This window comes from Mustela erminea, chromosome 4, assembly GCF_009829155.1.
Source record: "Mustela erminea isolate mMusErm1 chromosome 4, mMusErm1.Pri, whole genome shotgun sequence".
In the NCBI taxonomy this organism is placed as follows: Eukaryota; Metazoa; Chordata; class Mammalia; order Carnivora; family Mustelidae; genus Mustela; species Mustela erminea.
Window position 1 is genome coordinate 13,349,708 of NC_045617.1, and position 12,571 is coordinate 13,362,278.

The window sequence follows — 12,571 nt, forward strand, 5'->3', positions numbered from 1 at the left end:
GCTATTGTTCTATAATTATGCAAAATGGCACCACTGGGGGAAACTAGGCAGAAAGTTTACCAGGATTGCTCTGTATTATTTTCCACAACAGCATGTAAACCTCAAAATCAAAAGTTTTTTAAAAGGTTAACTTAAAAATTTAAAAATAATGATGAAAGGGGAAAAGGAGGATTGTCAGTCACAAATTCAAAGGAATTAGTTGCCAAATTTAATTCCAAAATAAAGCTAGTTTGTGAGGGTATAATTATAGTATTCTCATGTTGAGAGAGAAGAAATATCGACTTAGAATTTTATATGCCACTCCATCTTCATTCTTAAAAAAGGGAAATAAATACTTTTCGTTCACCAGAAAACTAAAATTGAGTATGTTTCTAATATATCTCACTGTACGGGTTGAATTGTATGCCCCCCAAATTTATGTATTAAAATGCCAGCCCCCAGTGTGCCAGTATTTGAAGACAGAGACTTTGGGGAGATAATTAAGTTTGAATAAGATCATAATAGTGGGGCCCTAATTTGATAAGACTCGTGTCCTTATAAGAAGAAAAAGAGACACCAGTTTGCTTGCTCTTTCTCTCTCTCTCTGCATGCACATAGAGAAGAGGGCAGGACAGAACACAGGATGAAATCAGCCATCCACAAACCAGGAAGCAGCTTTCACCAGAAACCAACACCGATGGCACCTTGATCTTTGACTTTCCAGAACTGTGAGGAAATACATTTTCGTTGCATAAACAAATCAACCTGTGTTATTCTGTTACAGCAGCCCAACCAGATTATTCTAGTCACTAAAGAATCTGGTAAAAAAAAATGCTCTTAAGGAGGAAGAAAATTGAAATTAGCAACGGAGTGAGGCGCAAAATCAGCGATCAATTTCAGAGAAAATCCAAATAAATAGTGATGGCAAAAAGCAACATCAGAAATAATGACTGACTTGGGGCGCCTGGGTGGCTCAGTGGGTTAAGCCTCTGCCTTCGGCTGGGGTCATGATCTCAGGGTCCTGGGATCGAGCCCCGCAGAGAGCCTGCTTCCTCCTCTTTCCTCCTGCTTCCTCCTCTCTCTCTGCTTGCCTCTCTGCCTACTTGTGATCTCTCTCTCTCTGTCAAATAAATAAATAAAATATTTTTTAAAAAAAGGAAATAATGACTGACTTGAGAGAAATATGCAACTGGAAAGTTATTAATGAACAATTATATATCTATACATATATATGTACATATAAAAACATATCTGAAAATGATATCAATATTGAAGTGTGGAAAAGACGTATTATCTGGAAGAAAAGCAGAGGTATTATTTTTGTGTTTCACTCAAGAAAATGCCTTAGTGTAAAAACCACTGGTTCATAACTGATAAAGCAATGGAATTGAAAGAAGAGTCTGGAAAAAGTCTGGGCAGATGAAGCAGCATCTGCTGTTCTCCTCTCGAGTCAGACTTGCAGGGGTGGGGGGAGGGCAGCGGCAGAGCTCCCTCCCTCCGGGTCTCTGGGCCCTCACTGTGAGAGCTCGCAGGGCATCTGAGGGGAGGCAGACTCCCTGCGTCTGCACCTCTCCTCTCTCAGGGCTTCTTACTCACTCTCGCCTACACTTGCTTTTAGCAATTTGTTAAACAGCTGAAATGAGTATAACACTATATGTTAACTATACTGGAATTAAAAAAAAAAAGTAAAAAAAAAAAAAAACCCTTTTGTAGGTAAAAATTCTTGCCAGTTTATACAGCATTTAGTGGCATCTGTCCTAGGTAAGTAAATGCTTGGGTCTGGTTTCTCCCTGGAGGCCCTTGTCTCTCACCAGATTTCCAGTTGTTTGCCCTGAGAACTCGGTTCCATGATAGGTTCAAGCAAAGCCACCACTTTGCAAGTTCCCCAGTGTTTTGCCATTAAAAGGATGGACAACCTATTCTTTCCAACTTTCCAAATCTCCATATTGAACCTGTACCCTGCTCAAATTTACTGTATTATTATTTATTAAACATTGTAATATCAGATATTTTACATTCAATCAACAATTTCTGTTTCTAAAGAACTTAGAGATATAATGTTGATTCTTGTTTATTGTATCTTATATTTTATGGCTTCATTTTTTATTAATATTACACTGGGGGCCTAATTTGGGATAGGTCTCTCACAAAAAGGCTAGTTTTTCTTATGACATGAGCCAGGGGACCACTTCAGACCATGGCCCATCTTGGAACAAAATCCTGAGGCTGAGATTTCTTGTCTTCCATGGGTCCAGTATTATGTCTTAAACCTAGAACTGAAACATGTTGTCCCCAGGAAAACCTTAACTCTTCTAACTTATGAGTTCTTTGTTTTTGTGTTTTGTTTTTGTCTTTAGCTGTTTTCCCTACTTCTTGTGACTCTAGTGATGTTCTTTAAGTGTGTTTTATGGAAAAGTTAGTTCTAGTATAATTAAATGTATATAATGAAATATATATTCAAATGTTTCGACCTTATATTTTTAGTAAAGGATTCCTCCAAAATAATTCTTTTGATATATTGCTAGAAAACTGTATTTTTGTCCTTTTTTGTATTTCAGTCCTGATAACACAGCATATTTTTTAAAATGAGAAACTTAGGTGAGTACAAGAATTTCAGATAACGGGACTTCTGTAAGCAATGCATGCAATGCAGAATGTTTATAATATATTCAGACTCAAATAACCAGTTTATTTCTTATGTGAATTCATAAGGAGAAAATTCATAAAGGCAACATGAGGCCCTATTTTGAAAGCTTTAATATGCCAGTTTAATATCTTTGGTTACAGCACATAAGCAAATAAATGTCACCAAAGGATTAGTAATGAGAAGGAATCCTAATGTAAAATGACATAATAATATAATTTATTTGACACCAGAGTTGAGATAGGACCTGACGACAGAACCTGAAGGTTACGGAGATGCCAAGAAACTCTTATAATATTTTATGCATAAACTGAGCGAAATTAGTTGCAATCACAAAAAGAGCATTAAGAATGAAAAAGTTAGAATGAAATGTTAGAAATGCCAGGGTTTCACATTTGACTGAGTAGATGGGGAATAGTGGATAAAGCCAAGGTGAGATAAAGCTGAGGTGAGTGTCCGCAGAGAAAGAATATATAATTCATGAATAAATGGGAAGAAATTCTCTTCTGGCATCAAACAAGTAATATATGGAAACTGAGCAAAAATATAAACATTAAAATCACTGGGAAAAGAATAAGTAAAATTAGAAGGAAGATTATGGTCATTTTAGACTAGAGTTTGTATAGAGGTAAAACTCCAGATAAAATTATTTTCTTGGGTGCCTGGGTAGCTCAGTGGCTTAAGCCTCTGTTTTTGGCTCAGGTCATGATCTCAGGGTCCTGGGATCGAGTCCTGCATTGGGCTCTCTGCTTGGCAGGGAGCCTGCTTCCTCCTCTCTCTCTCTCTGCCTGCCTCTCTACTTACTTGTGATTTCTCTGTCAAATAAATAAATAAAGTCTTTAAAAAAAGATTAAAAAAATTTTTTTTGTTTCAGTTTTAAAGAAAGCTCTCAATAGCAAAGACTTTTGTTTAGTTTTCTTTTGTTTATTTGTGTTACATAAGTGCTGAAATTTGGCATGTAGATGTTGGGGTCTACAGGAAAGTTAGCCCGTTTCTTTGTGTGTGTGTGTGTGTGTGTGTGTTTAATTTTTTTTAATTTTTTAAATTTTTTATTTCTTTTCAGCGTAACAGTATTCATTGTTTTCGCACCTCACCCAGTGCTCCATGCAAACCATGCCTTCTCTAATACCCATCACCTGATTCCCCCAACCTCCCACCCCCCAACCCCTTCAAAACCCTCAGATTGTTTTCAGTGTCCATAGTCTTTCATGGTTCACCTCCCCTTCCAATTTCCCTCAACTCCCTTCTCCTCTCTATCTCCCCTTGTCCTCCATGCCATTTGTTATGCCCCATAAATAAGTGAAACCATATGATAATTGACTCTCTCTGCTTGACTTATTTCACTCAGCATAATCTCTTCCAGTCCCATCCATGTTGCTACAAAAGCTGGGTATTCATCCTTTCTGATGGAGACATAATACTCCATAGTGTATATGGACCACATCTTCCTTATCCATTCGTCTATTGAAGGGCATCTTGGTTCTTTCCACAGTTTGGCAACCGTGGCCATTGCTGCTATAAACATTGGGGTACAGATGGCCCTTCTTTTCACTACATCTGTATCTTTGGGGTAAATACCCAGTAGTGCAATAACAGGGTCATAGGGAAGCTCTATTTTTAATTTCTTGACAAATGTCCACACTGTTTTCCAGAGTGGCTGCACCAACTTGCATTCCCACCAACAGTGGAAGAGGGTTCCCCTTTCTCCACATCGTCTCCAACACACGTTGTTTTCTGTCTTGCCAATTTTGGCCATTCTAACTGGTGTAAGGTGGTATCCCAATGTGGTTTTAATTTGAATCTCCCTGATGGCTAGTGATGATGAACATTTTTTCATGTGTCTGATAGCCATTTGTATGTCTTCATTGGAGAAGTGTCTGTTCATATCTTCTGCCCATTTTTTGACATGATTGTCTGTTTTGTGTGTGTTGAGTTTGAGGAGTTCTTTATAGATCCTGGATATCAACCTTTTGTCTGTACTGTCATTTGCAAATATCTTCTCCCATTCCGTGGGTTGCCTCTTTGTTTTGTTTACTGTTTCCTTTGCTGTGCAGACACTTTTGATCTTGATGAAATCCCCAAAATTCATTTTTGCTTTTGTTTCCTTTGCCTTTGGAGACATATCTTGAAAGAAGTTGCTGTGGCTGATATTGAAGAGGCTACTGCCTATGTTCTCCTCCAGGATTCTAATGGGTTCCTGTCTCATGTTGAGGTCTTTTATCCATTTTGAGTTTATCTTTGTGTACGGTCTAAGAGAATGGTCGAGTTTCATTCTTCTACAAATAGCTGTCCAGTTTTACCAGCATCATATGTTGAAGAGACTATCTTTTTTCCACTGTATATTTTTTCCTGTTTTGTCGAAGATTATTTGACCGTAGAGTTGAGGGTCCATATCTGGGCTCTCTACTCTGTTCCACTGGTCTATGTGTCTGTTTCTATGCCAGTACCATGCTGTCTTGGTGATCACAGCTTTGTAGTAAAGCTTGAAATCAGGTAGCGTGATGCCCCCAGTTTTATTTTTGTTTTTCAACATTTCCTTAGTGATTCGGGGTCTCTTCTGATTCCATAGAAATTTTTGGATTATTTGCTCCAGCTCCTTGAAAAATACCCGTGGAATTTTGATCGGAATGACATTAAAAGTATAGATTGCTCTAGGCAGTGTAGACATTTTAACAATGTTTATTCTTCCGATCCAAGAGCATGGAATGGTCTTCCATCTTTTTGTGTCTTCTTCGATTTCTTTCATGAGTGTTCTGTAGTTCATCGAGCACAGATCCTTTACCTCTTTGGTTAGGTTTATTCCCATGTATCTTACGGTTCTTGGTGCTATACTAAATGGAATCGATTCTCTAATTTCCCCTTCTATATTTTCATTGTTAGTGTATAGAAAGCCACTGATTTCCGTACATTGACTTTGTATCCTGCCACATTGCTGAATTGCTGTATAAGTTAGCCCGTTTCTTAATATTTTGATAATTCATTGTACTTGTGAGATGATCCTTAAGAAACAGAGCCAGACTAAGAATTTAAGTAATACTAGTTATGATACATTATTGGTTGCTGCTTTGCTACATCAATTGATATTCTGTTTCATTGTTTTCATTTACTACAGAGTCTGTGTGATGTTTTTTGTTTGAAAATACTCACAATGCATAAGTAAAAATTCAAGATGGCATACTTCAACACTTTTTCATGAAAAGAACACATTCTTTCACACAATACATTATTTTCCTTAATTTTTAGAACAGCTTTGAAATTCGGCAACTGGAGTGCAACATTTTTCTTAGCTAAGTGAGAATTCTTGAAAGTATTGTAGACAATGAATATTTAAAGAACAAGTTGTTGTGTAGTTGACTGCAGTTTGTTTTTATGAATTCCTAAGTGCTGCCAACTGAAAACATGACAGAAATTAAATACAGTAGCCCATATCCAGGAGCAAATTTTAATTAAATGATAAATGGTAGGGTCAAGTAGGTGGTGTTAAGCATCTGACTCTTGGTTTCTGCTCAGGTCATGTGTGATCTCATAACTGTGGGATTGAGCCCCACACCAGTTTCTATGCTGAGTCCAGAGTTGGCTTTCAATTCTCTTTCCCTCTCCCTCCTGCTCACTATCTTTCTCTCAAATAAATAAATAAAAATCTTTTTTAAAATTAAAAAAATATATATATATATAAATGGTAAACTAAGATAGCACCTCGAATTAGTATCATAGAGTACAAAGCTCTAATTGCCCACTAAAAATAAATGAATGATTTATTTTATTACTATGATAATACCTATCCCATTCTATTTATGTTCATTCTGTCTATGCTTTGTGACATGGGACCATATATCAACAATGTCAGGAGAAATCACAGAGCGTCAATCACAACAATCATCTCGAAATAACATTAATGTATGTTTTGTGTTTAATTGTGTATCCCGAAAAAGTATATTGAAGTCCTCTTACTCTGAATGCAACGAAATGAAAATTTACTTGGAAACAGAGTTTTTGGAGATGTAGTTAAAATGGGAGTTGAGATTATACTGGCGGTGAGTGATGCCTTAATCCAACATGAATGGTGTCCATCCCAGGAGAGAGAAGGGACACAGAGGCACGGAGTGAAAACAGGTGAAGACTGAGGTGAAGCATCTACAAGCCAAGGCTTTTCGGGGACACCAGGAGCTCGGAGACAGGTGTAAAGCGCATTCTCCCCTAGAGCCTTCAGAGAGAGCATGGCCCTGGTCACATCTTGATTTCAGACTAAGCCCTCAGAACTGTGAGGAAATAAATTTCTTTTGTTTTAAGCCACCAAGTTTGTGGCACTTTGCTTTGGCAGCCCTTGGAAACTAATACTGTGGAATTGGGAAATCATCCGAGACTGACACTGAAAAAAATATATTCCAATCACTATTTGGAAGGAGTGGAAGGCTTTATACATCTTCTTGTCTGTTTTTTTTTTTTTTTTTTTTTACATTAGAAAAGAAAATGTGGTTCTAAGAGTTGAAGTAACATGCCAAAAGCATAGATATAAGAAGAGGCAGAACTATGAGGAAAAATGATTATAACTTTCTGTTTCTGAAAAAATGGTATTATCAATGACAATTGACATGATTTGATGACCAACACATAGGACTCAGAGTAAGGTGACAGAGTTTCTGTTCTGGTCCTGTTACCTACTAATTATGTAAGCCTTTCAAAACATTGATTTTCTTAGCTTCAGTGTTCTTTTCTAAAAGGAAGAGATTGAATGAGATATTCTCTAAGATTTATCCCAGACCTGACCAACTAGGACAGGCTTTGATCTATAATGGTAAATGAGAATGGGGAATATATGAGACCTGAGTCTTCTCGTTGCCCCATTTTCTTAAGGTTTAGTCTAAAGTCATGTCTCCACAGTGTGACCCACATACCAGTGTCTTGATTTTCCCCTCTGATATTCATGATTTTACATCTTACTTGTTCCTTTAGAACACAGGACCTGTGACAGGCCCTAAATTAAAGTTACGATATTCTATTTGGGAAGGTCAAACCTAAGGAGGAAAAAAATTATTAAGAGACAAGAATTGAAGTAATTAAAAGAGTGAAGTAAGTAACGTGTTTTAAGATGAGATGTAAGATGGGCCAGTTGCTTTGTTGGTATTTCTGCTCTATATGGTACTGGAGATGTCTCTCGAAGAGTTACAAAGAAAAAGCACACTGTGTCACAGACCAGAGAGGGAGATTTCATCTGCCCCGTTTCATGCTTCCTGCTTCTCGTCAGCTATGCAATTCAGCTCCTCACCTACCTGGGAGTTAGTACATGGTCTCTCAGATCTGCACAGGAAGGCATACCTCATGTGAGCACAGGTTGGAATTTCATCCAAGTCTGGAGTTAGAGGGAGGACGGATGCCGAGAGGCTCTGGGTGGAGGCTGTGAACGATGGAGTAGCCCCAGGTTTTCAAATCCATGGAGCTGGATTCTTCAGCTGATCCAGTGAGCTGCAGCAACAAGACTGAGCATCTGCTAGAGCTCTGGCTCTGCTGGATCCCATCCCTGCGCTGGGGCTGAAGCAGTGCTGGTGGTGGACTTGTGACACCTTTAGAAGGAAAAAGATAATGGAGAAGACCTGTAAAAGCCCCTAAGATTTGTGAATGACCGTTTCAATGGTCAGAGTACTAAGAGAAAAGAGAACTTGGTCTGAATTTCCCGTTTCATGTGATTGTTCTTTAAACTCTGTACCAGGTCCCACCTCATCTACTAAGGGCCCAGGGCTTCTAAGCAGGACTCCATATCCTGACCCAAACAAACTGCACTGAATCCCCTCATGGTGGGGGGGGGGGGGGCGGCTTCATCTCCTTCAAATCCACTTCGCCACAGACATCTAATGTAGTTGCCTCGACTTGTGCCCTTGATGATTCTATTTTGTTTTTTAAACACATCCAGTTTTCCAGTAGAGTAGAAGGAATGGTGCTTTTGATCTCTCTTTAAAGTTCAGAATTTCTTATAAACATTGACAACTGATCTAAATATTGAAATAATCTTATATCAATTTCTCAACACCTGCTGCATTGGTCTGCTACCGCTGCCAGAATGAAATACCAGACTGGGCCACTAAAGGACAACACTTTATATTCTCAAAGTCAAGGATTTAAGATGTACTATGAAAAGGACGTTTTATAAAGGTAATCTGTTAACCACTTCATTCATAAATATGGGCAGGGATATGGAGTGTGTTGATTGGCTATTCTAGAATTTTCAATAAATATCAGGTGTTCTTGGCAAAGGATCAAAGAAACACAGATGATAGGGATGTAACAGAAGACATCCAACTCCCCCACTTAATCTGACATGAGTGTATTTTTTAGGCAAAAATTTACAGAAACAGAAATGGTTCCATTGTTCTCAAAAACAAGGTACCTGTCTCAGAGACAGTTCTTTTGATTTATTACAATGCATAAATTTCTAATATGATATTTTTGTTAAGTAAACTATTATAACTTAATTATTTGGCAGTATGTTAATGAAGCTAAGGTCACTGTAGTATTACTGGTTTTCTATCTTAGCAAACCTGGTACATGAATATAATATGGGCACATATTTCCCTGTAACTGTCAGTAAAATCATAACTACTGCTAGAACTACAGTATATTATAGACTAATCTAGCTATTGACGTCTCCTTTCCTTTAAATATGTTTCTATACATATTTGAATAATTTATATGTCTTCTTTGAAAGTCTTCTATATTATTAGAGTGACCAAATACTTTGGTCTCCCTAAAAATATAATACAATAAAGATTGTGATTTTCTTATGGCAGTCAATGCAGATTAACTGCTATAACGAAGAAAACAAAAATTAATGTCTTTTAGAACAGCAAAACTAAACTTAATCTCTGTGTAATCTATGCTTAAGATTTTATGTGTTTATATGTTAGTATTTATGTGTTTATAAAGTAAAGTTAAATTTAAAAATTCTTGTCATATTTTAGTGTATTTTACTAATTCCACTTGAAATTCACATGATTCTGACTCTCAAGAAAGTAAAAACAAATATGCATAATATTTTAAAAATTAAAAAATTATAAAACCTTGCCATTAAATTAAAATGGGCTTAAAAGCCACTTCTGACTTTTAAAAATTATTAGACACCCAGTAAATTAGTATGCAAAATGGCAATGTAAGAGAAATTGATTTTGTTGTTTTTTAAATCAAGAACTTAAACTCTTCTCAAATTTCCTAGGGGAAAAACACAATATTTGAAATCTCCTTATGATGAAAGTTCATAATCTTCACAGTGGCAATCCTCACACACACTGGCTGTGAAAAATCTAATAATCAGTGTTACAGTCAAGTTTGTTTTGAAAAGATTAAAAAGAAAAAATTATAGGAAAAAGAATAAGTAAATCTAAAACAATCTTTTCTAGATAGTTTCAAACTCTCAAAGTTAAAATTCATCTGTCTTTGTCTGTTCATTTCAATCAGTACTTATTTTCAGGGGAATACTGAAATCTCACATAAATTAAAAACAACCTTTCTGGGAATGGTTTATGATCATATCCCTGAGAGAAATGGCATGTTTTTCTCATTTCTTTCCTCCTCTTAAGTTCAGTTATTTTTTCCCACATACTCTAACCCACTTGTTAGAAGGTGGTATGACATGAATATTAGTAATTTTGGTAATGAAGACATTTGGTAATATAGCACTTCACATCTAACCATGAATGGGCTTATTTAATGATACAACCTGGTTTGGGGAGGTAGATACTATTCCCATGATCTCCGCAGAGGAAGAAGAGCTACTGTTTGGTTGAGCAAGTGCATCCTTAGTTAGGATGCACTTAAATGAATCACATGTATTTAATTGGTAGAAGAATGATATATTGGACCATGCTTTCATTCAGTAGTAAGAACATGAAGATCCTAATTCTATTCACATTACCTTTGGCTGTGTGACCTTGAGCACGACACTTGCCCTCACTGCATTTCTCTTCTCCTAAAAAAGCAGGATGGCAGAAACCCTGAAGCCAGTCTACACGGGTATTTTATTTAAAAGGTTTTATTGCCTTTTGCTTGGATGACTTTCTGAAGTTTACTTAACCTCTCTATGCACCATGTCCTCATCTGTAAAATGAAGTAAATAGAAGTCTTAACTCAGGAACATATTGTGGCGATTAAAATGAATCAATGCAAAGTACTTAAAACATTGCCTGGTACTCCGTAAGCACTATATTAGCACTTGGTAATAAACGGGCCAGATGCTTTACATAAATACATTCTTTAAGTCTTATGACAGTCTTGTGGAGACAGTAGAATTTGCTTTTTTCCAAATAAGAAACCAAAGCTTGGAGACCTTCCAGAATCTAATGATTATTTATTTACTGAATGGTGGAGCTGGCATTTTTAAATCTATTGTGTTCCAAAACCTCCACTTTTTCCATTACATGATCTATAGCCTTAAGAAGATCACTTTTTAATGGGAGAAACAGAGATGAGTACAAGCGAAAATCTGACCTAATGTGTCTCTGAATCTGCAGTCTCCAGTATTAGCACTACAAAGTGTCATGGGAATAGTGAGGAAAAAGGAATACATGAACCAATGAGGTAACATTTGAATTATTTGTGGAAAAATAAATAGTGCTTAATTAGTGGAGAGGTGGCAGCTAGACCTTGCCAGTACAGAATTGCTTATGAACTATTTTCCATTGACTCATACTCTCAGAGGTGTGCGTAATCATTTGGGCACCTCTTCATGAAGTGCCTAGTGGTCCAGCCTGGAAGATTGCTTTGTGGAAAGGGATGATTCTTCTCTGTTTATTTCGCAAATTTGTGGGCACTACATGATATACTCCACGTGGAACTGTTTCCCGAGCTTCGAACTGCACAGAATGACTTGAAGTCGAAGAAAATACATCGTCCTAGAGGTTAAACCAATGTTTCCATCTTCACCAGCCTGTGCCTGAAAAACTGACGTCTGGAGGGTCATTTGCAGTAAAACATTAACCATTACAGACACATTTCATTAGCAGTGTCGGTTTCTTATTCTAAACATCATACGGCTAAATTAAGTCCTTTTATACTTTTCTAAATCCCAAGAAATAGCTTTGGATAGTTGTACATTCTAGAACACCATACATACCGGTTATACTGTAATATGAATAATGTTCTCCCTCCTGAGCATTTAAAGCAAATGTACAATAGTGGTTTGGGTTTGCCTGGGTGGCTCAGTTGATTAAACATCTGTCTTGGGGCCCCTGGGTGGCTCAGTGGGTTAAGCCTCTACCTTCGGCTCAGGTCATGATCCCAGGGGCCTGGGATCGAGTCCCGCATAGGGCTCTCTGCTCAGCAGGGAGCCTGCTTCTCCTCATCTCTCTCTCTGTCTGTCTCTCTGCCTATTTGTGATCTCTCTCTCTGTCAAATAAATAAATAAAATCTTAAAAAAAAAAAATCTGTCTTTGGCTCACATCATGATCTCAGACTCTGGCATTGAGTCCCATATGGGGCTCTCTGCTCAGGGGGAGTCTGCTTCTCCCTGTCCCTCTGTGCTCTCTCTCTCAAGCAAATAAATAAAATTAAAAAAAAAAAAAAGCAATGTGCTGATGTAACTTCTAATTTTCTAGACTTCAATATTATTAAGCTCAAATTTACATTAATATTAAAACAACTGTTGTCAGCCTATTCATGCATTTACTGATTCATCAAATAGTTATTCAGTGCCTGGGACTATCCTGGGGCTTGGGATATACCAGAGAACTAAACTCCCAAATTCGCTTAATATAGCAAAGGAGGAGAGATAAAAAACAACAAATACAATGAATACGTACGTGTGTGAAGATGTTAGAGGTTATGAAAAAATAAAGGCACGTAGAAGGAATGAGAAGTGTTGGCTGCAACAGAGACGTGGGTTGTACTTTGAAACATGTTGGTTACAACAAAATTCATTGACAAAGTAGTATTTGTACTAAAACTTGAGGGGATGTTGGACAT